Source organism: Panicum virgatum, chromosome 9N (assembly GCF_016808335.1).
Source record: "Panicum virgatum strain AP13 chromosome 9N, P.virgatum_v5, whole genome shotgun sequence".
Taxonomy (NCBI): domain Eukaryota; kingdom Viridiplantae; phylum Streptophyta; class Magnoliopsida; order Poales; family Poaceae; genus Panicum; species Panicum virgatum.
The window spans coordinates 46,395,669-46,423,666 of record NC_053153.1 but is presented as its reverse complement, the minus strand read 5'-3'; the positions used below and the strand labels follow the sequence as shown (position 1 = coordinate 46,423,666).

The 27,998-nt window shown below is 46.2% G+C and overlaps 2 non-coding genes across 2 annotated transcripts; both read right to left on the bottom strand.

Annotated features, from left to right (window-relative positions):
• Positions 1-19,723: 19,723 nt before the first annotated feature.
• LOC120693575 lies at positions 19,724-19,830 on the bottom strand. Its single transcript, XR_005683037.1, has one exon. It is a non-coding gene; the product is annotated as a small nucleolar RNA R71 (small nucleolar RNA).
• A 7,390-nt stretch (positions 19,831-27,220) lies between these two features.
• Positions 27,221-27,327, bottom strand: LOC120693586. Its single transcript, XR_005683048.1, has one exon. It is a non-coding gene; the product is annotated as a small nucleolar RNA R71 (small nucleolar RNA).
• Between the last annotated feature and the right edge of the window lie 671 nt (positions 27,328-27,998).

Here is a 27,998-nt window from a genome sequence, read left to right as displayed (position 1 = left end):
GTGTAGTGGAAGCTTGCCATGGCGCGGCGGCTCTGCACGACGGCGGCACACCGGCGTCGGTGTCCTCGCTGCAGGGGTGACCTACGGGCTACAGGAGCTAGCGCAAGGGAAAGAGGGGATCGGGGTGGTGCTCACCAGGCTCGGGATTGGGCGGAGTCATGGTGCAGCAGCGCCGGCGCGCGGGATCCGGGCGGCGGCGTTGGGCGGCGCTTGCGGAGGAAGTTCTTGCAGGTCGTCCCCGTGCTCCTGGATCTCGCGAAACGATGCGGTGCCATGCTGCGAGGTTGGAAGGTGGGTCAGGGCAGGCCAAGGGCCATCGGCGTCGAGTAATCGAGTGGGCGGGTAGACTTACCCCTGGCGGTGCGGTGCTCTGCTCCGGGCGGAGTTGTGCGGCGCGTAGAGTAATCGAGTGGGCGGGTAGACTTACCCCTGGTGGTGCGGTGCTCTGCTCCGGGCGGAGTTGTGCGGCGCGGCGAGTTAGGGTTGGCGGCGGCGACTGCGGAATGGGGAGGTGCAGGAGGTGCCACGGCGTGTTTAAAGGGAGGAGCCGGGGATCGCGGGCGCGATTGGGAAAGGGAATCCCCGGTGGTTTCGCCGGAGATCTCGGCGGGCCGTTCCGCAGGGAAGACGACCCTGCCAGGTGGGCTCGGCTGGTCAGCGAGACGGGCGTGCGGCGCTGGCTGGGCCGCGCGTGGAGGGCGGGGCGCGTGCTGGGCCGGCTCGGGTTGCCGGGTGCGGGCCGAGCGGGGAGAGCGGGCTGGGCCCACGCGGGTGAGGGAGGTGGGAGAGGGAAGGACTGGGCCGGTGGGGTTCTTGGGCCGGGTCAGTGTGGGTTTTGGGCTGGTTCCCTTTCTATTTCTTTTCTATTCTATTTCTAAAACAAACAAACATGTTTGAATTCAAATACAAGTTTGAATTCAAACCACACTCACTCAATTAAAAACTATGCATCAGCATGAATGCAACAACAAGATTTAAACCTAGATAAAATTTTTATTACTTGTGATGAAAAATTAGATTAAATGCAAGACTAAGCATACAAAACCTTAGAAATTTAAATAAAGCCAAATAAATTTATTATTAAAAGCTGAAATTTAAATTAGGGTGTTACAGTGTTGATGTTGTTTTGTGGGGGTCCCTGCCCGCCCTTATATATTCGGGGAGACAGGGTTACATGGAAAGTCCTAGCTCAGTACAGTTGGAATCCTACTACAACACAATCGGGTAGTTTCCTTTGTACTGCAACTACTTCTATGCCTATTCGGATAGTTACAAGAGAGGTAAGGTAAATCCATGAGCTACCCCTTACTCTAGAACATTCTATGCCTATAAGCAGTCCCACTGCCCCGGGTCTCACAAGCCCCCGAGCTCTTCGTAGCCGAGTACTTGTCTGGGAATCTTCGAGTACTTCAAGTAGTCAGAACGTCCTTCTGGTTGCTTCTGGGCCTTTCTTGAAACACTTCCGGTTGCTATGAGGCTGTGAGGTGCTCAAGCCCTGAAATGTTGATCATATATGGTGCACAAAGTACTCGCGCTCCATATGGAGTAGCCCCTGAGCCTTAGTTTGAATCGTAGAACCAGGCTGAGGGTCACTTCAGTCTTTTTCCTCCATTATTTTCCAAAAAAATAAAAAATTAATCTCTAGTGCACATATCCCGCAGCCCCCAAGCCTTAAATCAAAATTCCTTATTATGCGGGTAGCCCCCGAGCAAAGATTTGGAATTAAGCATCTAAGACGTGGCATCAGATTTTATTCTTAAGAATATCTGGAGGTTTAATCAGATATGATATCCGAAAAGACCCCTTTTTTGGGTAAAATCCTAGAAAAATGATTCGACTGGATATGCCACACTGATTGCACCCGAAATATCCTTAGAAATAAAACCCGAGATGTATATATCTTTACTGTACTCTCACATGGGACTGTACTGTAAGGAGAATTTGCATTGTTGCGTCCGTGAGTGCTGCCGCTATAGCATCACGGGTCGTCCTCCAGCAAGACCTCATGTGGCTATAAAAGGTGGGTGAGAGGCTTCTTCAGAAGCACCATTAGATTGAAGCTATGCCTTGCGTTTGGTGTTCTTGCTCTCGCCCTCCTGAAGTTTGCGTAGTGTTTCCAGCAAAAGATGCTAGAAGAGAACTTACGAGTGACAAGAGAAGTCTCTGCTGTCAAACCCTGCAACCCTGCTTCTCTTAGCGGATCCATGCTGGACATCATGACCTTGCATATTCCAATGAGGGAGGTTTTCTATCAATGGGTTGGGTCTTGTTGTGTCACATCCTTGGGGCTGTCTGTTTCTGGGTACCCAAGAATTGACATCTCTGGTAAGGAGACTTAATCTTGTCACAACGTATTCAGAGAGAAGGAGAAATTTCTCTGCAAGATGCTACAAGAGATCTTGCAAGGTGATTACTGTAATCTGTCTCCAAACTATTGAAACTTTTCTCCCAGAATACGAGTATAATTATTCCCTTCATGGGAATAATAAGTTTGTACTTTGTCATGGCCTCGGGCCGATCTAGCTGTAGCAGGCCTCGACTAGAAGCTCTAGGAAATCCAGGAGGTGTGCATGCAGGTCCGAGTCGTTGTAAAGCTAGTTAGGAAGAAGTACTCGAGTTGTAAAATCGAGTAGTTATACTATGTCGAGTACTTTTCCTTTATTCTGGAATGTAATCCTAGTAGAAGGAAGATGTGTCGAGTAGTTGTCAAGGAATGTGAGTGTTTTCTTTTTCCAGAATGCAATCTTAGAAAAAGAAATGTCTCAGTAACTGATTGTTAGCATTCTGGGTATTTACCGTGTTGCCACCGCCACTATAAAATAGAACGGTAACTAGGTTTTACCCCACCGGCCGCCATTTCCCTTTCATACTGTTTAGATCTCTTTTTACTCTTAGCCTCAAGCTTTCAGATCTAAAATTCCTTGCTTTTCCTGCTCCCGACTCCTTTAGGGTTTTAGCCAGTGTATGCGCGTGAAGCACCCTGTGAATTTCCGAATGGCCCCGAAGAAGTCGAGCAAGGGCAAAGGCGTAGCTGTAGAGCCGTCCCACGAGGAAGGATGGGAACCAAATAAGTGCTCAGAATCTGACCTGGAAACCCTAGTTTCTGCTGGTCTTTTGCCGGAGAAATCCGTCATCCAATGGCGTCCTGCCTTGGGTGAAGATCGTCCGTATGAAAATACGGGCGAAATCGTAGCTTTTGCTCCTTATTTTGAATGGGGATTGGGGCTCCTATGTTCGGTTTTTTTTTTCTAGGCTCCAGCTTAGCAGGGGAAGAATAAAGTGTACACCCCTATAAGCTTAGTAACAAAGTAATCGAATGGATGCCTAAGTGCTTATACATAGAAAACCAGTCAGTTACTCTACCAGCGATTACTCTAGGCTCTCCAATTCAATGGCCTGAATGGAACAAGAAACCAGTCAATAACAGCTAAATCCCTGAGCTTCTTTCAGGAATTGCCGAGCTTAGGCAAAAGAATTTGACTGGAGAGGTTGTTGTTTTCGACTGGATGAAAAGAAGGATTCAGCCACTGCAGGCTCAGGAAACGTTCAGTTTCCAGTATCAGGGAACAACTGATTCATCACGGTTCTCAGAGGAAGAGATCTCTAGTGAAGAGGTGTTTAGTCGGGTTCAGTGACTACTAAGAAATGTGAAGAAAGTACATGTTGTCCCTGATGCTTGCTCAGCTACAAATCCTCCAAAGCATGTATGAACAAAAGTAGTCGAAATATAATAGTCGAGTACTTTGTCCTAGCAAGATTCTGAAAATTTTTGCTTTTTGTAGGAGGACGTGGAATTTTTTAAGAGCAGTCCTCTGTTGCCAGGCACTTAATCGTCCTTTTTCTTTCTCCAAGCACTCTTATACTGTCAACCAAATCCCAAAATATTCTTATGAAGTCTTACATAAGCAGTACTAATATTTGATCTTGGTTGTGCAGATGAAGAGGCGGCTGAGGAGAAGAGTGATGGGTCTGTGAGGAGAAGAGTGATGGGGAGCACAGACCCACTCCAAGCGCGGATACCCAAGTGGGACACCCGAAGGGTATGCGTTCGATGGTGAGGAAGCGTAGTAGCTCGTCACAAGCTACGAGCAACAGGTAGGTAGCTTATTTGTTGCAATCGAGTACTTTGCCAAGTTTGTCGATTTGCTTATTTTGTTTTGAATTTTTTTCTTTTCAAGTCCGGCAGCTAAGATGCCACGGACTACAGCATCTGGGGATGATGCTGTGGTGGAACAGACTGTCCCTTCCACCATAGTTGACCCGTCAAAGGGGACTGGGACTACTCAACCGACAAGTAGTTCCAATACAAGCGATACCGAAAACACGGGTGACAAGATTGTCATTGTGAGGCCGCCCCCTAAATTTGGCATGAGAAAGCATGCCGTCGTAAGGGCGACTACGTAAGTTCTTTGAACTTGTTTGTAGATTTAACTATATGTTGAGTGCATTGTTGACCGATTTGTCTTTGCAGTGATGCACTCCTGGAGGCGAGAGGGGAAACTGAAGACGATTCAGCCCCCAAGTCATCAGTGAAGGAGCCCCCGAGCACTCCAGAGATGGATGCTCATGAGGCGGAGGAGTTGGCGAATTCCATGATTCTGAATTCACCACTCCCGGATGCTGAGAGGAACAAAGAGGAGCTCCCGAAAGGGGATGGAAGTGACAAGCTTCTAAAAGAGGGAGGCGACGAGAAGCTTCCTGAGGAGACCCCTACAGGTAAACTTATAGTGCCTTGTACTGATAGGGTACTTTTCTTTCCTCTTAGTTTTGTTTTGTAATCCATTTTTCCTCTAGATTCCCAAAATCTAGGGAATGTTGTGGAAAAAGTTGAAGATGTGCCACAGAAGGCAATCTCTGTGGTACAGGCGACTCCTTCCCAGGTCTCATTGGGAAGTGCCATGCCACAAGAGAAGTTGAAACTTGCTTTCAAGCTGCTGGGGGTAAGTAGTCGAGTATCTCGAGTACTTGTTTTCTTAGATCGAGTAATGTATACTGATCCTTTTGTTTTATACTTTTTGGCAGGAGGTGTTAGAGCAGGGGAGTAGGTAGCCCCCGGACAATTCAGAGCTAAATGCTTTGAGAGAGCAGGTGAAGAAGCTCTCGTCCGAGAAGGCTGCCCTTCACGAGAAGATCAAGAAACTCTCCAAGGCCAAGAAAGGTTAGTTTTTAGCATATATGATGCAGTCGACTAGATTGTCCTGCCTGGTGTTTATAAGTGTTTCTTTTAATCGAGTACACGGCTTGCTCAAAATTATTAAAGATTGAGGAAAGCTTGGTATTGGATCTAAAGATTCTTATGTACCGAAACACAGATGAGATCAAGAAGCTCAAGAAGATCAAGGCGGATTCTGACCAGGAGATGGCAACAGCCCTCAAACAACTCAAGGACCTGTCAGAATCCTGGGACTTGATGCAGCAGGAGCTCGAAGAGCTTAGAGATGTGAAGGATGCTGCTCAAGACGTGGCAGGGCTTGTGGAGATCCCAGAGGGGAATGAAGACGAACCGCTCATGTTGGCGGGGAGGCTTCATAAAGTACCCGAAAGCTTTGAAAGGTATGTCTCCACAACCACCCGACAGTATGTGGGACATGTACTCGAACTAGTAAGGTCCTACTGGCCATGTACTCCACTTGATCCGCTTGGGCAGGGCGCGAAGGCTAATTGTACTGATGAGCAATTCAATCAGTATCTGCAAGAGACCTCCGCCGTTGCAGACAAGATAGTGGAGACCTTGAACAAGTTTGAATCTCCTTGAACTGTTCGTACAATTGCTTGGCGTGTGAGCCACAAGTACTCTTGTAGAAATGTTTAAATTTGTGTAATGTCGAGTACTTCTTTTATGGAAGGATTGCATGATCCTTTGATATGTCGAGTAATGATACTCGAAAGGCATGAGTTCTGGCGGCATCGTGCCTACTAAATCCTGATAGTGGATACAAAGAGTTGTATCCATAGGTGCCTTAAGAGGCAGAGTATTCTCGAGTAGAGTCGAGTGATATGGTTCTAATCAGAACTCTAGTGCTGACCGGTTAGGATTGAATCCCGCGGGATTAACCAAGTGGAAAAAGCACTTATCATGAGGGTGTTTTAAGCCGTAGCTTAATTCCGATTTCTTTTTGAAAAGAAGTGCTTAGGTTAGAGCAATGCTCTTATGGACTTGGTTGTTCAATCAAACGAGAAAACTCGTGTTGAGAATTTGGAGAATTAGGAGCTTGGGTGATGTTCTTTGATGCATAGGTGAACAGGAGACTCTCGACAACTACTCAGGGTACCGAGGAAAACAGAACACTTTGGTGTCTCGAGCAAGCAGGTAAAACCCATCAAGTACTCGAGGCAACAAGCTCCGTAGTGTAACTCCCTCAGTGGTCCAAGCAAGTGGGAGACTCGTGTTGACCTATTTAGAGTACCAAGAACTTGTTTTATGCTCCTTAGAATAATTTTCAAAGTTGACCAGTTAGGATAGACCTCATTTGGTCACCCAAGTAGGAAAAACTTTTTATCAAAATATCCCCAAACTACTCGATCCAGCGAGTAGTGTGTCCTACACAAGGACTGGATTGATTTCTAAAATAGGCATGTTAGGATGAAGTCCGTCGAGTTACCCATGACAAAAATATTTTAGAAATATCCCGAACTTACTCGAGCAAGGCGAGTAAGGTGTCCTACATAAGGACTAGAGTAATTCCTAGGATAGATCTGTTAGGATGAACTCCATCGGGTTACCCAAGACGAAACCATCGTAAGAATATCCAAAACCTACTCGAGCCAGCAAGTAGGGTGTCCTAAAAAGGACTTGAGTAATTCTTAGGATAGATCTGTTAGGATGAACTCCATCGGGTTACCCAAGATGAAACCATCGTAAGAATATCCAAAACCTACTCGAGCCAGCGAGTAGGGTGTCCTAACCAAGGACTGGAGTAATTCTTAGAATAGATCTGTTAGGATGAACCCCATCGGGTTACCCAAGGCGAAATCATCGTAAGAATATCCAAAATCTACTCGAGCCAGCGAGTAGGGTGTCCTAACCAAGGAATGGAGTAATTCTTAGGACAGATCTGTTAGGATGAACCCCGTCAGGTTACCCAAGACAAAACCATCGTAAGAATATGCAAGACCTACTCGAGCCAGTGAATAGGGTGTCCTAACCAAGGACTGGAGTAATTATTAGGACATATCAATTAGGACGAACCCCGTTGGGTCACCCAAGACGAAACCGTCGTAAGAATACTCGGGGTAAACCATAGAAAAATACTCGATTGCTGCTCTTATGTTGAGGCAAGCTTTCGGACTAGTATTTAGTGATGGGGTATGGATCAAATGAGCGAGAGCAAGGTAGTCGATTTATGAGGAAATCAACTTTTATTGATGACTTGTCGAGATTACAGCTATTGTAAAATGACAGACTCTGACTCTTAAGACCTACCCCTTGCTCATAGGCATGAACAATGGTTTACATGACTGAATGAAAATATTCGTGGGCAATACTAGTCGGCATGGAAGTCGACTAGATTTTAGGTAAAGTTTCTTTTACTGGTGGTGCCCCAAGGGTCTTGCGGAGTGAGTTGCACTGGAAGATCGTATGAGAGCTCTTTGGGTGCATGAAGAACTTGCGTAGGAGCGTTTTGTTGATATTGTCTCTGCCGAGAGACGTTTCTCCATTGTGTTGAGTGCGAGGCTCACCCTGAGGATGGGTATTTGGCGGCTTGCGCTTCTTGAAGGATGCAGAAGCATGAGCCGGGATGCGGTAGTTGGAAGAAGGGCTGTGATGAGTCCGACCTAGGTGGTATTGGATGAAAAGCCCGACACACCGATCCGGATTCCCCGAATCCTGCAATCTTAGCACCGACAGCCGAAAATACGATGCACCGATCTGGCCAACAATGCCACTAGGGCCTCTTGTTGTGCCTTGGCAATCTTAGCACCGCACTCCGGTGCACCCACTCAGGAAAAGGCCCAATCGCCCCAAAAGACTAGTCCAATAGGGGAAGGGTGGCTCTCCCTTTTAAGGTGGCTTCCTCCTCCCAAGCTAAGCAAGGTGGGATTATTTAGAGACTCACACGGTCACCGCCCGACTACAACTGGGCCACTTTTGGCCCATTTTTGTTGCGTCTTTGCCAGCGGGTAATAGTGGACGATGTCCTCATCATTCCCACCCCCTTAACAAGGGCCCAGCTCTGATACCGAATGATAAGTCCGGCCCAGGTGGGATTGGATGAAAAGCCCAACACACCAATCCGGATTCCCCGAATCCTACAATCTTAGCACCGACAGCCGAAAATACAACACACCGATCCAGCCTACAACGCCACTAGGGCCTCTTGTTGTGCCTCGGCAATCTTAGCACCGCACTCCGGCGCACCCACTCAGGAAAAGGCCCAATCGCCCCAAAAGACTAGTCCAATAGGGGAAGGGTAGCTCTCCCTTTTATGGTGGCTTCCTCCTCCCAAGCTAAGCAAGGTCGGATTATTTAGAGGCTCACACGGTCGCCGCCCGACTACAATTGGGCCACTTTTGGCCCATTTTTGTTGCGTCTTTGCCAACGGGTAATAGTGGAGGATGTCCTCATCATTCCCACCCCCTTAACAAGGGCCCAGCTCTGATACCAAATGATGAGTCCGGCCCAGGTGGGATTGGATGAAAAGCCCGACACACCGATCCGGATTCCCCGAATCCTGCAATCTTAGCACCGACAGCTGAAAATACAACGCACCGATCCGGCCTACAACGCCACTAGGGCCTCTTGTTGTGCCTCGGCAATCTTAGCACCGCAATCCGGCACACCCACTCAGGAAAAGGCCCAATCGCCCCAAAAGACTAGTCCAATAGGGGAAGGGTGGCTCTCCCTTTTAAGGTGGCTTCCTCCTCTAAAGCTAAGCAAGGTGGGATTATTTGGAGGCTCACACGGTCGCCGCCCGACTACAACTGGGCCACTTTTGGCCCATTTTTGTTGCGTCTTTGCCAGCAGGTAATAGTGGAGGATGTCCTCATCGGGCTGTATGCCTCTATTTCCTCGCGCTCCTTTCTCCTTGAGATGATGACATTGCGTGCGTCATGACCAAGGTTGATCACATTGCGGAGGTCGCTGTTGGAATAGTCATAGTTGTCGCCTTGCTCTTCTTGCTGGTGGTTGGCGACATGCTGGCGCCTGAACACCCTTTTCTGGTTAAGCAGGCAACAATGCTCGTAGAGATCTTCTGCTACCTGCTGCTCTTCCAGTTGGAAAGTAACTGTTACTGCTGGAGGAGGTGCAGGCGGGTCTTGTTTGATAGTAGCTTGGTCTTCTGTGGCCGTGGGGGGAGTAGTTTCCATGCTGTCGGAAAGATACTCGTCAAAGTCATCAGAATTGTAGTCGTCGAGATTGAGGCACTCTGTGGAGTCATCCTTTGGTTGATGGACTTTAGAGATGCGAACCATGAGGATTTCACGTCAAAGATCTTGAATTTCTTGGTCTTGTTTGCTTGATGACGGGTCTAGAGGAGTGCTCTGCTAGAAGGGAAGATCTGTTGGCTGGGAGCTGAAATCATTAGGATCTTGTGTCTCCTTTAGGCGCACTGTCCGTCCTTGCGGTGTTGCATATATGACCAAGTTTTGAAGGGAGTCCTAACCGGACTTGGTATTCTTAGTCGAATTGAATTTGACTTCCTTGTTGTACTAGATTAGGTCATCCAGATCGTCTTCCGAGTCGTAAGAGTACTCGGAGTCGAAATCGGTTAGGCCATCAATTTTGGAGTATGTGTGCTTGGGGTGTGCGAGAAGCGGGATGCCCATCTCGACACGGGAGGCGTTCTCATTCATCCAATGTAACCATGATTGTGTGGGAGTCAATCCTTCTGACTCTTTAATCCAAGGTTTGTCGAATATCGACTTGCCAGATTGTTCAGGAGCGTTGGTTTTTTCCTTTTTAAGCTTGGCCAGTTCCCAGAGGACGTCAGCATTCTGGGGTGGATGGGCCATAGCATCCACGAATAAGTCGACGTTGTCTGACCGGTCTTCGAGGTCATCAAATGGTTCAAAGTTGTCGAGATTGTTCATGAACTGGTCGAAATCCTGAACGAATAAGGAATCAGAGGTGTTAGTTGGTTCTGGATTCTAACTGTGAGCAGGTTTCGGTGAAGGGTTCTGAGGTTTCCTGGAGTAAGACGGTCCCATCTGAGCAAGTCAAGGGTTTGTCTTTCTAGATCTCCCGCAGAATCCTCCTCCCGAATTCTGCTTCTTGTTTTGCAGGGTGCATTCAACCATATTAATGCAGTCAATGAGCTTAGAATCTACTCGACCGATCCCTGAGAGTATATCGCCCGACCGTTTCTATGGTGGGTTTAATGCTTCTGGGTTCTGTTGTGTTTTAGATGAGCCAAGAGCGGATTCTGCAAGCTTGATGCATCCCTCAATTGATTGTGAGACCCGATCTACTCCATCGAGTAGTTCATGGTTGACGATCTTAGGGCGTTTGATTGACTTGAGATAAGTGATGTATTTTCTAAGAGTTTCGGAAAAGTGAAGATTTTCGGAATCAGAGTTTGTATCGAACTCGGCTGACCCGTGAATTCGAGTTGGAGTTGACATGTTTTCTATAGTATCCGAACTGAGCTCGAGTAGAGTTTGTTTTCCGTCGAGATCCGCGATCTCACGAATGTCGGCGGGTTGGATGATGGTTTTCGGTTTAGATGAGTTGGGCGTGACAAGGTGGCTAGAGAAGCCGCTCGATCTGTCAGCTGTGCAAGCCCAGGAACCGAAAACGAGAGTTGTGCCCTCAGGAATGTTGTTGGCGTCGCTTGATCCGGCCATCGAATTCGCCAATGAACTCGCCAAATCCCCTACCTGGCGTGCCAGCTATCGGTGTTTACTGCCAAGCCTGCTCAGGGATACTCTTAGCAGTAAGGTTTGTAGGTAGGGATCGACTGCTCTGGAATTCAATGGTGCACGAAACACAAAGATTTAAACAGGTTCAGAGCGCGAGTTGCGTAATACCCTACGTCCTGTGTGGTTGTTTTTTTAGATAATGGAATTACATTCCGGCCTATGCGGTAACGCACACAGCCTAAAGCCTCTGCGTGACCACACACAGCCAAACTTATTACAAAAACTAAGAATAAAAAACTTTAGTACATGGAGATATATGCACTAAAGATCTACTATATCCAAAAAAGAATTGAGTTTACTACTCAAGACAGTGCTAAAGATATGGATGTCACTTCATGGCGGTCTTCGAATCTGCCACCACGCCTTGAACAACGTGCAACAAAATGAACTTGGAATAAACTCAATGGATGTAGACAGCCCCCACTGCAGCTGGCAAATCGACCCACTCTTGAAATCATGTGCCCTCACTGTTTCCCCTCCACCTTGATGTATCGGTGGCGTTCGGAATAGCCACCATCGATCTTTTGTGCGGGAGGAAGACCCCGAACTATCTTCGAGACCCTGTGCGTTATCGGGTCGCCGAGGTGCATCGCGACGCCAAATATTGTCGCCAATGGAAAAGCATCTGCCCCCCGCGAAAGAGAGGTCGTTGCTCACTGTTAGAATGCGTGAGGAATGGTTGCCATCGTCGTGGCGGCGAAGACAGGTAGTCGCCACTGGAATGTGTGGTTTTTTGTATTGTCTTAGGTGTTGATGTTGTTTTGAGGGGGTCCCTGCCCGCCCTTATATATTCGGGGGGACAGGGTTACATGGAAAGTCCTAGCTCAGTACAATTGGAATCCTACTACAACACAATCGGGTAGTTTCCTTTGTACTGCAACTAGTTCTACGCCTATTCGGGTAGTTACAAGAGAGGTAAGGTACATCCATGAGGTATCTCTTACTTTAGAATATTCTATGCCTATAAGCAGTCCCGCTACTCTAGATCTGACAGGGATATCTGCAATGGCCTTTGCAACAACCGCATTGACAGAATTGTGCAGATTGAGATTGCTGGGGAGCTCGACAAAGAATACTTCCTTGTCAGTGGGATCTCTTAGCATAACAAACCTAGTGGAAGTGTCAATAAGGACCCCATTCTTACTCATCCAATTCATCCCCAGTCCTGGCAAAATAATTAGGTCTACCGTATATTCTCGGCCACCTATCTCCACTTTCACATTAAAGACTACTTGATTTGTGGATATCTGACTTCCGGCAGTATTTATATTATAATTGCCCTTGGTCAAATTAGACACCTTCAACCCATGCTTGGATGCAAAAGTAGAGTTTATGAACGAATGTGATACTCCAGAATCAAACAGTACAACTGCTAGACTTTTGTTCACAGGAAACATGCCCGCAGTCACCACTTTATCAGATAGAATATCATCAACATTTGTAAAGTGAGCATGCCCCGGACGGGCATTCCCATGTTGTTTCTTCTTGAGATGAGGGCAACGACTAGCCCAATGTCCCGGCTGGTTGCAGTTCCAACACACATTTGGAGGGGTAGGTGGTCTGAACTGACTGAAAAGCCATTGGGAAGCGCAATAGAAAAGTCCTTGAGCACACCCGTCTTCCCCTGAACATTCTTCGGTGGGGGATGATACTTCACATTAGAGCAAAGTATTATGATAGGTTAAAAGCAGACTGAATGTTTAGGTGGAGTAGAGAGAAGAGGAGAGAAGAGAAGTGGGCTGTTAGCTTACAGCCAGCTTCGACACAAGAACTAAAAAAATTCGTGAGATAGACAAGTGGGCCATATATTAATGATGAAGGGCTAAACCACTATACAAGTGGGCTGAGAGATGAGATGCAAAGCTTCTTGCAGCCAGCAACAGGCTAAATCATTAGCCTTGCTCTTAGCAGGAGGCGCACGAAACGGTGGCCTCGCCATAGCAGGAGCTCGGGACTGAGATGGGCCACCCTCAAATGGCCTCTTGCGTGCCTTAGGCCAGTCCCAACCCAAAACACTACTAATAGTTTGTACACTTGTCATGTCATATAGACATTACACATAGAAACTACATCCCCAATGCACAATTTTTTCATAATAAATTGCTATCCAATTATATCTCTTCTCTCTCTTCTCTCCCTCCAATCCTCTTTTCATTTGTCTTTGGTTTCGTGTACACATGGTTTCTTGCATGAGACATGGTTTCTTCAAGTTTTTCCTTCTCTCCTCATTAACTCTCTTGCCACATCAGTTTTTTCTTACATGGCAGTCTCTTTAATGCTATGGAAACTAGCTGACTAGGAGGGTTGGGACTGCTCTTAGAAACATCATACCCATCTTACTATTCTAATTGGAGGCTCCTTTGGAGTCTTCACGTGCAGCCACCTAGAGTCTTAGGTGTATGAAAAAATAGAGAAATTTTATAAATTCTCACAAAAATCAGAAACATTCAGCCGTCAATCCAACAACTCTAATGAAAATAACTATCGGATCTGTTATCTTTCCTAATAAATTACCCACCTCTGTCATTATGAAAATAAACTAAAGTAAGCCCCTAAACATGTATCTAAATTACCCACCTCTGCTATTATAAAAAAAATCTAAAGTAACCTTCTAATCTTTGTGTAAATTACCCAACTATGCCATTATAAAAATAATACAAATACCCCCTAAATTTGCATATAAATTATCCAATTATGTCATTATTATTACAAGTTAAATTGCTCATAAATCTAAATCTAAATTACATAATTACAATAATATATTAAAGTGCACCAATATAAAATTCTAAAATTACTATATCTATCGTTATTAATATATTATTTATATAAAAATACTACCCACGATATATGTCACCATATATTTATGTATGACGAAAGAGATGAGAACACCAATTCACAAACAAACAGTTCAACTAAACATATATTGAATACATATTTGGGTGCACAAAATGAAATCTATTGTAACTAAATAATGAAAATATATATTTTGGAGTATGTGTTAGAATATTTAATAGATGAAAAGGATGTGAGATGGGCACGGGTTGACAGACTAGTGATTATAATGCTCCTGAGACTCACTGACAAATTAATTAAAAGTGGCACACTTGCTGTTGCCAAGAGTCTTCATCAACTTTGGACTAAGACCCCTCTTGAAGGCTGCAATTCTTTTTGCTTCGGAGTCAACCATACCTTTCAGCATATCGAGCTAGATTATTAAACTCCCTCAAATACTCATCAAGAGTCTTGTTGTCTTGCTTCAGATTCATGAACTCAGTGTGCTTTATAAAGAGAAGACCGGGAGGAATAAATTTTCCCCGAAACACCTCGCAAAACTGAGCCCAAGTGAAACTAACATTGGTAGGAAGACTCCTGCTAACAATACTCCAACAAATACCGGCAGGACCATGAAGCTGATGGGAAGCAAACTCAACCTTCATCTCATCAGAGAGAGACAGAAGACGGAATTTTCTGTTCAATGGTATTTAACCACTCATCTGCTTGCAGTGGCTCCTCAGCTTCACGGAAAACCAGAGGCTCCGTATCCCAGAAATCCTTGAAGCTGCTACCATGATTTGGATCAACATCCTGGCGATTATGGCGACCCTCACGAGCCATCTGATGAATGGCATCAGCCATGACCCGCTGGTTATCCGTCATCGCACGCTGATTCTCCACAATCGTGTGCATGATGACCTCAGGCGTCGGCGCTGGAGGCGGAGGCGGCTCACGCCTTGCACTAGCATCGTCCGACATCTGCAGTCGAGCACAACCACCCAATGAGTATTGATGAGATCATAAATTGTAGCTGAATTTAAATCATGCCAACGGAATCCATTGCAGAAAATAACTTGCATAAGAGACAGACGCACAATAATTCATTGCTACAAGTAGAACTTCATCAATACATCACAGGGCGCAAAAATTAACAGTGCCTTCGATAGCACAACCGCACCGTTACATGTTTCATGGAAGATTCTTCTCACACGGACAAATATAGGTTTGACTTTTAGAAGAATATTATTCACTTCTATTTTTAGTTCAAACCGTTGTCTTGGTGGAGAGGAAAAATCCTTTCTACTTGATTTTGAATGCTCGACTCAAAACCAGTTGTTCTTTCTATTGGGCAGTATCTTGCGAGTTCTCAAAAGGCATAACACCTACGAGTACGATCTTAGACAAGGGATGCCGAATACAAGAGAAACCCAAGGAAAATCCATGGAGGGTAACAAATCGATGTAGTTTCTATAAAGGTTCATGACTAACAGTTGTGATACCAGCACGTGCCAAGCAGCACGCCTTGTGTCTGCAGGCACAGGTTATCCTCGGTTTCGTTGCGGTACCATCAATTATTAATCAAGTCACCCTTACTAATCCTACCACCAATGTGATTTCTTCACATGTCAAAGGCAGATCTTGCAGGGATAAGCATCACAAGCAAGATGCAACCAAGCAGATGATTACGATCGTGCGGTTAAGGAGGTAACAAGAAGGGAAGTCAAAGGACAACAATTGGGTACAAGACATACAGGAAAAACGTCTTGTGCCCAACACGCACACGATTATGGAGATTTGGTCGTGATAATGTGAAAGGATCGAGGCCCAAGAAGGGAGGTTGAATTGGGATTTTTTCGAAATTCTATCGAGTCCTTATCCTAGACTAGTATTGCCCAATCTACAAGTTTGATTCTATCAACTAGAGCACACTAGCATAATCAAACTAGGTAGGATAAAACAATAACATGTTCATCATTCTTAAGAAAGATCACACTAACAAATATGCAACCTAGTCAAGAGGACAAACTAGCAAGTAGTAAATCTAGGCAATGACCAAACAAGCAAGCACAAGAACAAGCTTTAGAGATATGAAATGCAAGTAAGGAAAATGAGAGGGACACGAGACAACCGGATTTTTTCCCCGTGGTATCGAGTTGTTGATGCTCCCCAATAATCCAAATTGGAGCACCCACTAAGGGTATCGCTCCCTTACATCACCAAGAAGCAAGTCTTCACTAAGAATGCTCTTTTTCCATCTCCGGAATGGCGAGCTTCACACCATGTACAATCTCCTTCTCTTGGGGCTCCCACAATCTCCAAGAGCTCACCAAGAGTCACCCGATCACCAAGATCGTCTAGGTGTCGTCAAACACCAAGAGTAACAAACTCTCAAGGCTTCACTTGACCCTCACTGAGATGGCCCTAAGCACTAGCACACTTGCTACTCAAGGAATGGTTGATTTCTTCAAGTTGGATCACTTGCAATCACTAGATCTTCATTCAATGGCTCTAAACACTTCTCTCTTCTTCTCTAGGGTGGCCTCGTCGAAGGCATCATAAATGAGCCAGGGGGTCAACCTATATAGAGTGGAGATGCACCCCTAGCCGTTGGAAAGAAATTGCCCAGAAAGTCGTAGCCACCGGATAGACCAACGGGGTAGCACCGTGGAGCATTGATGTGCAATGTCGGCAAAACGGAGGGCTGAGAGGCCCCGGGACCAGGCCGCCCGGCCTCCCCCGGGCCGCCCGGCCTAAGATCCCAGCATCTGAGGAAGATACCCGAAGCACCGATGTCCAGGAGGGATCAGAGGCCATCCACAGAAAGTCGGTGGCCAGGTGGCACAATCCTAGGCTGACCGGCCTAGGTTGGGCTGCCCGGCCCCACCTTGCAGCCTCTCGGCTCCCGGCTTTTCGTGGAAGTTAAGCACTACCTTTACAGTTGCGTGCACCTGGCGCCAACGGAATTACCAGCCTTCTACCGACCTTGGAAGCCTATAAATACCACTCTCCCCCTCACTTGTAAACACACACTCAAAGGAGTAATTTTCTCTTCTCAAGTCTAGAGTAGGTTAGTAGTTGGGAGTTAGAGTCGAGTCGAGCTTGTCTCGGGGATCCAGAGTTGTCATCAGAGATCAGTAAAGATGTTGTATCTTTTCCTTTGACTATTTTCAATATTAGTTATCTTCTTTATTTACTTGAGTCAGCTTTACTTTCTGCAAGTTTTATCCTCCCAAGTACTTATACTTGTATGCAGGAGTAAGTTTTACCTCTAGTTCAGTTTAAGTTCTCTTTCTTGCTTGTCGGAGTTAGTCTTACAGGTTTTCTCGCCCGTACTAGTGTAACTCAAGTTAGTTCACTAGGTTGAGGGGGATTTCTCTTGAAGACCTCAAGAGAAATCCTAGTACCGAGAGCAGACGTGGTGTCTGACTCAGTGCTAGCTAGAAAGTGTGTTCCACCCCACGGTACCGCAGTGGAAGGCGGCAAGTGGTGAAAGCCTTGCCCGTCCCTCGTAGTCCACCACATTCGGGTGTTTTCATAGCAGTAGGATTGCCAAAAGTATGTTGGGCCCCTTTTCACCACTGTTTGCGCCCTTCGTTTAGGCCGCCGAAGTAAGCTCCTGGTTCCGACACCAAGTTAGAAGCTTAGATTGGTTCTAGTGAGGCTAGCTCAGTAGTTTAGAAGTGTTTCAAGAGTCCTTTGTCGCTCGTTGTCCTCCCAGTTGCCACCTCTCTAAGGTATAGAATCTCCTGTGTGTCGCACGGTCATAGCTTGGCCACTTATCTTATCAGTTATCTGGCTTACCCCTGCTGGATTAGTCGGTCGGTAACTTCAGTAAAGGTTGTCACTATGATTTACGATACACTTTACCATAGTGCTTCCCTGAGGATTTTCACGATACCCTAGAATACTCCAAGGTGAAGTGCTACACCGGTGAATTTTGTGCGCTTGCAGAATACCTATAGTTGATGGTCGTTAAGTGCGAAATATGATCATCAACTATACTCATTTAAGAAGGAAAACTATACCTCTTACTCGCATATTTGTATCACTAACCTAGCTCCACAGTTGTTTTCGAGAATTTATGATTTCAGGAGCACAAGTTCGGAATAAGATGAAAACACGACGAATACGCAGACAGAAGTCGCAGATGATCGTGTCCTGCGTAACATGAGCAAAGGTGGCCCACAAACCAGACCAAACCGACCAACCAAGCCCTGGCACCAACCATCTGACATCAGGACCCACAGAGCAGTGAACCAGCAAAGGTCGGTGGCCAGTGGCACCAAGGGGGGTCGGCCGACCCCACCTGGCAACCAAACAGGCTGAGTTTTGGTGGGAACCGACCTCTAGCACTATAAAAGGGGCCTCCCACCACTCTCTCAACACACACCACTTGGAAGCCTCTCTCTCTACACTTTCTTGTGACTTGTACTCCTTAGGGTAGTGGAGCTAGGCTAGTACTTCATCTCTTAGTGAATCCAGTCGTCCTCGGGGTCGGCGAGCAATCCTCGGCCTCTGGTATGGCTTTGTATTCTGACTTTCTTTATGTTAATCATTCAGAGTTCGTTCTTGGTTATCTTACTATGTTCATAGCTTGTTTAGCCTTGAGCTGTGCTTTATCAAGTTGTTGTAGTTGCATGCTTAGACCAGATGATCTGGGTAAGGATATCAGTTCGTTGTGCTTTAGGGCTTGCCTTAGCATCTTACCTGTCCATCCGAAGGGTGGGGGACCCGGGGGTGCTAGGGCAGTGACCTCATATGCAGGCATGGTGCCCGGGGACGCGGGATCCTTTGGATATGACTATGCTCCACGGTGTGACTGGGGTAGACCATAGGTGGTGACAGCCCTGTCGGTCCGCCGGGAAGCTGGTTCTCGGTTAGCATACTCCCCAACGTTCAGGTACGGTGTAGGAGTTCATGCAAAGATGAAACGGGACTGGATGTTCTCCAGTGCGGGTCATTCTCCCCGATGTCCCTAATTTCCCAGCACCTGCAGCTCTAAGCAACACAGCTAATGTAACTTATCCGCTAACATGATTAGTATAACAGGAATCTTAGCCTATGCTCCCACTAACCTTAGGATTGCTTGTTTATTCTTTATTCATGAGAGTTGGCTGTTCTGTGCGTGTCACATTACCCCTGATTATCCCTATCATTTACCACTTACCCCTGTATAGTCAGTGGTCTTCATCTTGCTCATACATGTTATGGTTATATAACTAAGTAAATACACTTTACACAATCTAGCCATCCCTTGGGAAAATATAAATAACGATACCCTGAATACTTCTGGGTGAAATGCTACAACGGTATATTCGTGCGCTTGCGGATCCTTCTATAAATGTTAAGACATACCACACGACATCTTCGAGGCGCCGTTGCTAGGAACTAACCACTCCTAGTGATGACGCTAAGAAATGCCAACAAGCATCTCTGGCACCGTTGCTGGGGATGGCACTAGGTGTAAAGTTATTTACTAAAGTACATAAATATGGAAATATAAGTAAGAGGTAGCTACTGCTTATACAGGCTAATGTGTTTATCTTTTTGTTTTCTCCTGATTGGATGAAAATAGGGTAGTGTATGTCTAGTTTCTTCTTGCCGACAAATTTTGTTGAAAATCCCGAGAAGCTCGTGAGAAGGGTCCAACCTCGCGTCGTTCCTCCTCTGATCTCGCAGTCGACAAGCGAACCAGCTTCCCAAGCACCATCAACTGAACTCATGGCTGAGAAGACTCTCCGCGACTTCTCCGTCCCCTCAGCTGCCAATGTGGCAACTGGACCCAACGTTGATGTTGGGGACGTGAACTTTGAGCTGAAGCCTAGCCTCATAAACATGGTGTAGGCTAGCCCATTCTGTGGCAAGCCGAATGAGGACGCTAACGCCCATCTCCAGAACTTTCTGGAGTTATGCAAGACCGTAACCATACGGGGGCGTTACGGCTGACGCCATCAGGCTTTGTCTGTTTCCTTTCTCCCTCCTGGGGAAGGCGAAACAATGGTTTTATCAGAACAAGGAAGCTGTCAGCACGTGGGACAAGTGTTCCACGGCGTTCCTCACTAAGTTCTTCCCATTGGGCAAAACCAATGCCCTGCGTGGAAGAATCTCAAGTTTCCAGCAGACAGGGATGGAATCCATCCCAGAAGCTTGGGAAAGGTTGCAAGAGTACATACTCGCCTATCCTCATCATGGGATGGACGAGTGGCTCGTGCTCCAAAGCTTCTACAATGGTCTAACAACTACATCCAGAGCCCACCTTGATGCTGCTACTGGAGCCTATCTCGACCTGACAATTGCCAAGGCTACGGCCTTAATCGAGAAGATGGTCTCCAACCAGGGCTGGAACGAGGAGCGTTCCCAGCCCAGAACCAAAGGCGGAATGCATACCATCAAGGAAACTGATATGCTCACCGCTAAGCTGGACCTCCTACTGAAGAAATTCGATGAAGGGAACCGGCCACAGTGCCTGTTCCCGTCCATGCCATGAACTCGTACTTTACGTGCGAGGTTTGTGGTGACAGTGGACACTCGGGGAATGACTGCCCCGAGACCCGTGAAGATGCAGCGTACATCAACAACAACACCGGGTTCCGTCCACAAGGAGGCCAGGGGTGGGGTCAGACATGCCCACCATTCCAAGGAGGAGGTAACAATTTCAATTCAAATTTCAATTCGAATTTCAATTCAAACCAACCCTCCTTGAGAGACCTTGTGTTTGGCTAAGCTAAAATCAATGAATCCTTAAACAGAAAGCTTGCTGCCAACGATAAAATTTTAGAAAGCATACATGCAAAAGTTGAAACTCTTTCTTCTGCTCATAAAAATCAATTAAGTTTCAACAAAATGATAGAAACACAACTGGCTCAGTTAGCTACTGCTGCTCCTGTCTCTGAAGACGGGAAGATTCCGGGGCAACCCGAATCTCCCGTTGAAACGGCAAATATGGTGTCTACTGGGTGGGGCAACCTTCCCCGGCAGACTTCTCGCACTAACCATGCAGCCAGGTACAATCCCCCAAAGAATGATACCTAGGATGGCCTGGTAGCAACAATTCAAGAAGATCCAGGGGTCCCCATGATCAGTTGCTCAATCTTCGATCAATACTATGAGCATGCACTCTGCGACCTGGGGGCCAGTATCAACATTATGCCCATGGTGATATACGAAAAACTCTTATACCCTGCTCTCTCCCCAACATACATGTGTGTGCAGCTCGCAGACTCTACAATCCGGTATCCTGAAGGGATAGCCAAGAATGTCCTAGTCCGCGTGCGAGACTCGTTCGTCCTTACAAACTTTGTGGTCATGGACATAGAAGGTGACCTCGGAATCGAGCTCATCCTTGGGCGACCATTCCTGAGGGCAGCCAGAGCAAGGATAGATGTGGGAAGAGGATAAACCCGCTTCCGCGTCGGAAAGGAGGACATGTTCTTCATATTCAAACAGAGGGAAGAGCAGCGCATCCTGAACTGACAGGATGACGAAGGGCAGGCAATCTGGGATGCACCAGAAGCCCCACTACCAGAACCTACGACCACACGATCCAAAAGGAGACGTACAAAGAAGGTGTGGCGTAAGGTTGCAAGCTCGTCCTCGTCCAATTCTCCAGGACGAGCTGAGCAGTGGTAATCACAGCAGGAGAAAGGCCCCGCTCGTCAGACTCAAAACGACGAGCCCTTGCCGAAGGTAAATCGGTACGTATCTCATATTCACCCTCCATCATTTTGCTTTTCTCGATTTTTTTCGATTTTTCCCACTGCATATTTAAATTTTCAAAACACCCTTGCATGCTAGAAACTTTTCTAGTACTTTTTCTTTCTTTCACAAAAATTCAAAAATATTTCCGAGCATAAAAATCCCTTGAAAAATAAATTTGAACAACTTTTTGAAGCAAAGTTTGGCCGGCACCAAAGTTTTAAAAGTTTTTGACTGTTAGAAGAGCAGTGGGCCCTGGCTGTCAGTAGGGTGGCCCACCTAGGGTTCGGCCGAACCCTAGGGTCGGCCGGCCCCCTGCCAACGGCTAGTGGGCCCAGCCTTTTCCAACGGTCACTAGCTGTTGTTCCTGGCTTCTCCCAATGGTGCCCGGCCATTCTTCCTTTAAAAAGAGGCCGAGGGGTGGGTGTTGAGCTCTCACACTCAACTCTCATTCATTCACTCTCTCTCAAAACTCTCTCAAATTTTGCTCTCGGGTTTTCGTTGGATTTTTGCTCAAGATTTGAATTCAAGAGACCTCTCTCTCTCTCTCTCTTTTCTTTGCTGCAAGAAAGAAGGAGCAACTCACGGGTAAGAACATTCAATTCACTAACGTAACCCGTTTCGCATTGCACTTGTTTTCGTTCATCATGAAAGGCATAGGGCAGAAGGTCTTCGGCGCATTCAAGAAGATGACGGGTGGAAGTTCATCCTGTTCTCGGGGTGGGTCAAGCTCGTACACACCCGAACCTGCGCCTACACCAAGCATGATGGACTACGAAGAGGAAGAACAATATGAAGAGATGCAAGCCGAACCACAAGCCGGGGTCATAGAGATTGATGCGGAAGATGCACCGTACCTCGACTTGCGAGATGATCGTGAATGACAAGGCTACGCCATCCTCAAGAACAGAAGCTTCGTCCACACCCGAGCATTCGATCCGGACCTCCTCATCAAAATAGGTATGTACAAGGACTTCTCTAATGTTTGGCATGAAATTGGATGGGATAACTTCATTCCCGTTGAGGAGTATGGTTCTCGACTCCTCACCATCCAATTTCTTTGCACTCTTCGGGAGGTGGAAAACGGGGTTTATTTTCGACTTTTCGGGAAAGAATATTTGCTTTCTTGGAAAACTTTTGCCAGCCACCTCGATTTCAACAAACGCTGGCCGATTTCTCTCGACCAAACTTGCCGAGGTTTTAATTGTTATGAGTTTTGGGGCCGAATTTCGAGTCAAGTTGTCCATGGCAAGTTTGCACCTCGGTGCAGCGATATTCATTATCCAACTCTTCAGTTGATGCACAAGTGGTTGACTATCACTCTCTTTCCAAGAGATGATGTCCGACCTGTGCGCAACGATGAGTTGCTCATTCTTTATGCCATGGTCAACAAGATCAAAATCTCCCCCGCGCAAGCTTTGGTTAGGCAATGGCTTTCGAATTTCAAGACGACAGGTCCTATTGAGTGCACTTCTTTGATTACTCGCATCGCTACACGTATTGGTACCTTAGAGGGGAATTTTATTCCTTTCATTGAGGGCAACCGTGCGTATATCGATGAGGACTATTTGATCCAAGGTCACACACTTAAGAAAGGCCCGAATGACTCTTTGATTTTCTTTTACATGACTCTTTGATTTTCTTTTACATGGGCTATACAAATGAGATTCCGCTGCCCAATGCGGAGTTCCATTTGTATAATTGCCATTCGCTAACCATCCCTCTCGTTCCACGAGAAGGGGGTCATTAGCATAGATCTTCTGGTTTGCCTGGCAGGATGACAAAAAGCAGGACCAGAAGGGAAGCAGAGCCAACACCACCGCCTCAGCAGCCACATCACTCATATCAGCATGAGGCTAGTGGTTCGTCATGGCACAGTGCCAGCACTGAGGAGTGGACACGGCAGGCACCAGGCCACCAATCCACTAGTTCCAGCTCTGGTGGAGCCCTGAACCTCATCAGATGGACATCCTCGTCCCGAGGTTTCGGTGCCATCACCCAGCAGCTAGGTGAGCTGCGGGTGTAGGGCGATAACATACAAGAGACGCTGAACCAACACATCGACAGTACCCAAGCATGGCAGCGTCACACTAGCGAGAGACTCCACGACATGGAGCAGTCGCAGTTGCAACAACAGGAGGAGTGGAGGCCATACTGCCGTTGGACGGGTTTCAACCCCGACCAGCCGTAGTGAGCCTGAAGCTAGCTTGGGGGAGGACCCCCACGAGAGGTAACTTGTATCATTTCTCATTTATTGCTTTCATAACCTTGCATGAAACCCATAAAAATTTGCAAAATCAGAAAATCCATAAAAAATTGTATAACTAAAAACAAATAAAAATTTGCAAAACATAGAAAACACCAAAAATATTTCCTTTTAATATGTGTAGTAAGCATGGTGTAAGTTTTCCTTGTTGAGATGATGAATAGTTGCTCTGTTAATTTCCTTCATATGCTTAGTTACAACTTTGTGCTCTACCTAGTTTTGGGTTTGGTGGCTTAAATTGTTCATACCTTAAACTTGAAACTTGTGGGTAGCGAAAAGCATGATCCAAATCTAAGTTGGTGTGAGCTATGATATGGTTAAGTAGAGTTGCTATGATCTTCTCCTATGTGATACTTGACATCCGGAGTACATAATTTTTAAAAACACAAAAATATAATAAAGTCCCTCGATGCTATGAAATTCCTATCCAAAGCCATATGTTGATTTTATTGCAAAACCCTCCACATATGCAACTTGTTATCTCATTGAGCTTTGTCAAATTGTTGTGATCCTTAGTGAGATTTATTTCATACTCCCATGATCAAGATCACGTACACCTTTCCACCATATGCTATGCTTCTACACTAGAAGTAAGCGCATATCCATCCACAAAATAAAACTCCATGTTCATGTATGACACCACTCTCTCTCAAAAATATGTCAAGGATATGGGGCTATGCAAAAAGAAAAAAATAAAAGATGCATACCCAAAGAAGGTAAGCCACATGCTTCGGCATGTCAAAAAAAAGAGAATAAAAGATGCATACCCAAAGAAGGCATGCCACATGCTTAGGCATGTCAAAAAAAAAGAGAGAAAGAAAAGATAGCCCCTTATCCAAAAAGAAAGAAAAAGAGAGAGATGGTGCATACAAAGGAGTTCATACACCATCCACCAAAAATATCGACACATTTGCACATCTTGATCAAGGTTTATGACTTATTTTCTCCTTTGGATCCGGTCTTTGACTTAGCAAAATATGAGAAGCAGGTATGCCTTCAAATCCTCCATACCTACATCTCCACAAAAATAGTCATTAGAGATAGGTTGAGGAAGAAAGGCACAATAAAAAGCCTTGGTAAGGAATTATACACATTGAGCGATCCAAGAGATCATAAAAGGAACTTTATAAATTTCTTTTGAAAAACTTTACAAAACCTCCGGATTGACGGTTGAGCTAAAGAGAAAGAAATATGAGCACTCTATGATACCGTTCTAACTCTCAACCGTCAAAGATGAGGTGAACCTATAAGCACCACAGGTGTAAGGTATGAGGTAAGAACAAAAGGCCAACTTATTCAAAATCAAGGTAAGAAGCATTCGGTTGTGCCTAAGTATGAGTTGGAAATTCAACATTGTAGCAACTCCTGATCAACAATGAGCGCCTTGTTTTGCTCAGGGACGAACAAAAGGCTAGCTTGGGGGTGTTGTTGATGGTCGTTAAGTGTGAAATATGACCATCAACTGTACTCATTTAAGAAGGAAAACTATACCTCTTACTCGCATATTTGTATCACTAACCTAGCTCCATAGTTGTTTTCGAGAATTTATGATTTCAGGAGCACAAGTCCGGAATAAGATAAAAACACGACGAAAACACAGACAGAAGTCACAGACGATCGTGTCCTGCATAACATGAGCAAAGGAGGCCCACAAACCAGACCAAACCGACCAACCAAGCCCCGGCACCGACCATCTGACATCAGGACCCACAGAGCAGTGAACCAGCAAAGGTCGGTGGCCAGTGGAGCCAAGGGGGGTCGGCCGACCCCACCTAGCAGCCAAACAGGCTGAGTTTTGGCGGGAAGCTCGATCTTATCCTCCTAAAGGCGGTTGACCATGTTTCCATGTATAACTCTGGCGGGAACCGACCTCTAGCACTATAAAAGGGGCCTCCCACCACTCTCTCAACACACACCACTTGGAAGCCTTTCTCTCTACACTCTCTTGTGACTTGTACTCCTTAGGATAGTGGAGCTAGGCTAGTACTTCATCTCTTAGTGAATCCAGTCGTCCTCGGGGTCGGCGAGCAATCCTTGGTCTCTGGTATGGCTTTGTATTCCGACTTTCTTTATGTTAATCATTCAGAGTTTGTTCTTGGTTATCTTGCTATGTTCGTAGCTTGTGTAGCCTTGAGCTGTGCGTTATCAAGTTATAGTAGTTGCATGCTTAGACCAGATGATCTGGGTAAGGATATCGGTTTGTTGTGCTTTCGGGCTTGCCTTAGCATCTTACATGTCCATCCAAAGGGTGGGAGACCCGAGGGTGCTAGGGTAGTGACCTCATATGCGGGCATGGTGCCCGGGTATGCGGGATCCTCCGAATATGACGGTGCTCCATGGTGTGATTGGGGTAGACCGCAGGTGGTGACAGCCCTGTCGGTCCGCCGAGAAGCTGCTTCTCGGTTAGCGTACTCCCCGACGTTTGGGTACGGTGTAGGAGTTCATGCAAAGATGAAACAGGACTGGATGTTGTCCAGTGTGGGTCATTCTCCCCGATGTCCCTAATTTACCGGCACCTACAGCTCTAAGCAATGTAGCTAATGTAACTTATCCGCTAACATGATTAGTATAACAAGAATCTTTGCCTATGCTCCCACTAACCTTAGAATTGCTTGTTTATTCTTTATTCATGAGAGTTGGATATTCTGTGTGTGTCACATTACCCCTGATTATCCTTATCATTTATCACTTACCCCTGTATAGTCAGTGGTCTTCATCTTGCTCATACGTGTCATGGTTATGTAACTAAGTAAATACACTTTACACAATCTAGCCATCCCTTGGGAAAATATAAATAACGATACCCTGAATACTTCCGGGTGAAATGCTACAACAGTATATCCGTGCGCTTGTGGATCCTTCTGTAAATGTTAAGACATACCACACGACATCTTCGAGGCGCCATTGCTAGGAACTAACCACTCCTAGTGATGACGCTAAGAAATACCAACACCTATTCAGATGGAGCATAAGAGACACCAACAAGCATTTCTGGCGCCGTTGCCGGGGAAGCAATTGGCTAAAGTTATCGTATAATTGAGTGGAAAACCTTACTGTTTTATCACCGCTAATTTTAGCGGGCTTACCATTGCTCTCTATCTCTCTCGTTTATTCGAGGCAGACCAGTGCATGATCGGTTTTGATCTTCCATCCAACTTTGATCCGAATCCTCAAAGAATTGGGCGAATTGTGAGACGCCGCATCGTCCCACCCCAGAAGAAACCCACTTGGAATCCTCGTTTGTCAGTCTCAGCAGCACCCATGGCCAAGACTCTTAGGCAGTACTCGGCCCTGTCCAGCAGCCACATTCCTACTGGACTGAACAATGACCAAGGCAATGATGGCTTTGAGCTCAAGTCGGGACTGGTGAACATGGTTCAAGTGAGTCCATTCTGTGGAAAGGCATCGGAGGATGCCAACGCTCACCTCCAAAATTTCTTGGAAGTGAGCAGCACCATCAACCCCAGAGGTACCACGATGGATAATGTCCGTCTTCGACTGTTCCCATTCTCCATGCTAGGCAAGACGAAGATGTGATTTTACACCAACAAAGTATACTTCACAACATGGGAAGCTTGCTCCAATGCATTCCTAACGAAGTATTTTCCGGTGGGCAAAACCAATGCCCTCCGAGGCAAAATCTCTGGATTTCAACAGCTCCCGGATGAAGCCATTCCGGAAGCTTGGGAGAGATTCCAGAAGTGCATTGTAGCATGTCCCCACCACGGCATGGAGGAATGGCTGATCATTCAGAGTTTCTTCAATGGCCTGAACACGCCAGCTCAGAACCACATTGATGCAGCATCAGGTGGTTCCTTCCTCTTGCTCAGCGTACCTGAAGCGAAAGCGTAGAGAAGATTGCTTCCAACCAGAGTTGGAAAGGTGATAGGCAGCAACAACCCCGCAAGTCATTAGATCGACAGTATCGATATGCTTGCTGCCAAGATGGACCTTCTCATGAAGAGACTGGAGTCTCCACACTAGGAGGCTAACCAAGTTATGGATTCTCGCATGACATTCGAGATGTGCGGAGAAACTGGACACATGGGCAACTCTTGCCCAGTCACTCAGGAGGAAGCTCATTTTGTTGGGGCAAACAACTCCAACAACATAGGCTTCCGTCCTTAGCAGGGTTGGAATTCCAAACCCACCCTCCCCTTCAGTCAGCAGCAAGGTATGAACTTTAATAACAACTTTCAGCCTTCTTTAAAGGACCTAGTTTATGGCCAGAAACAAATTAATGACAATATTAGTAAGAAATTTTTTGCTAATGATAAAATTTTGAAGTCTTTGGCCGGACAACTAGAGGGCATAAATTCTATTATTAAAAACCATTTGAGCTTCAACAAAATGAGAGAAACTCAAGTTGCTCAACTAGCCTCATCTTGTCCAAACAATAATT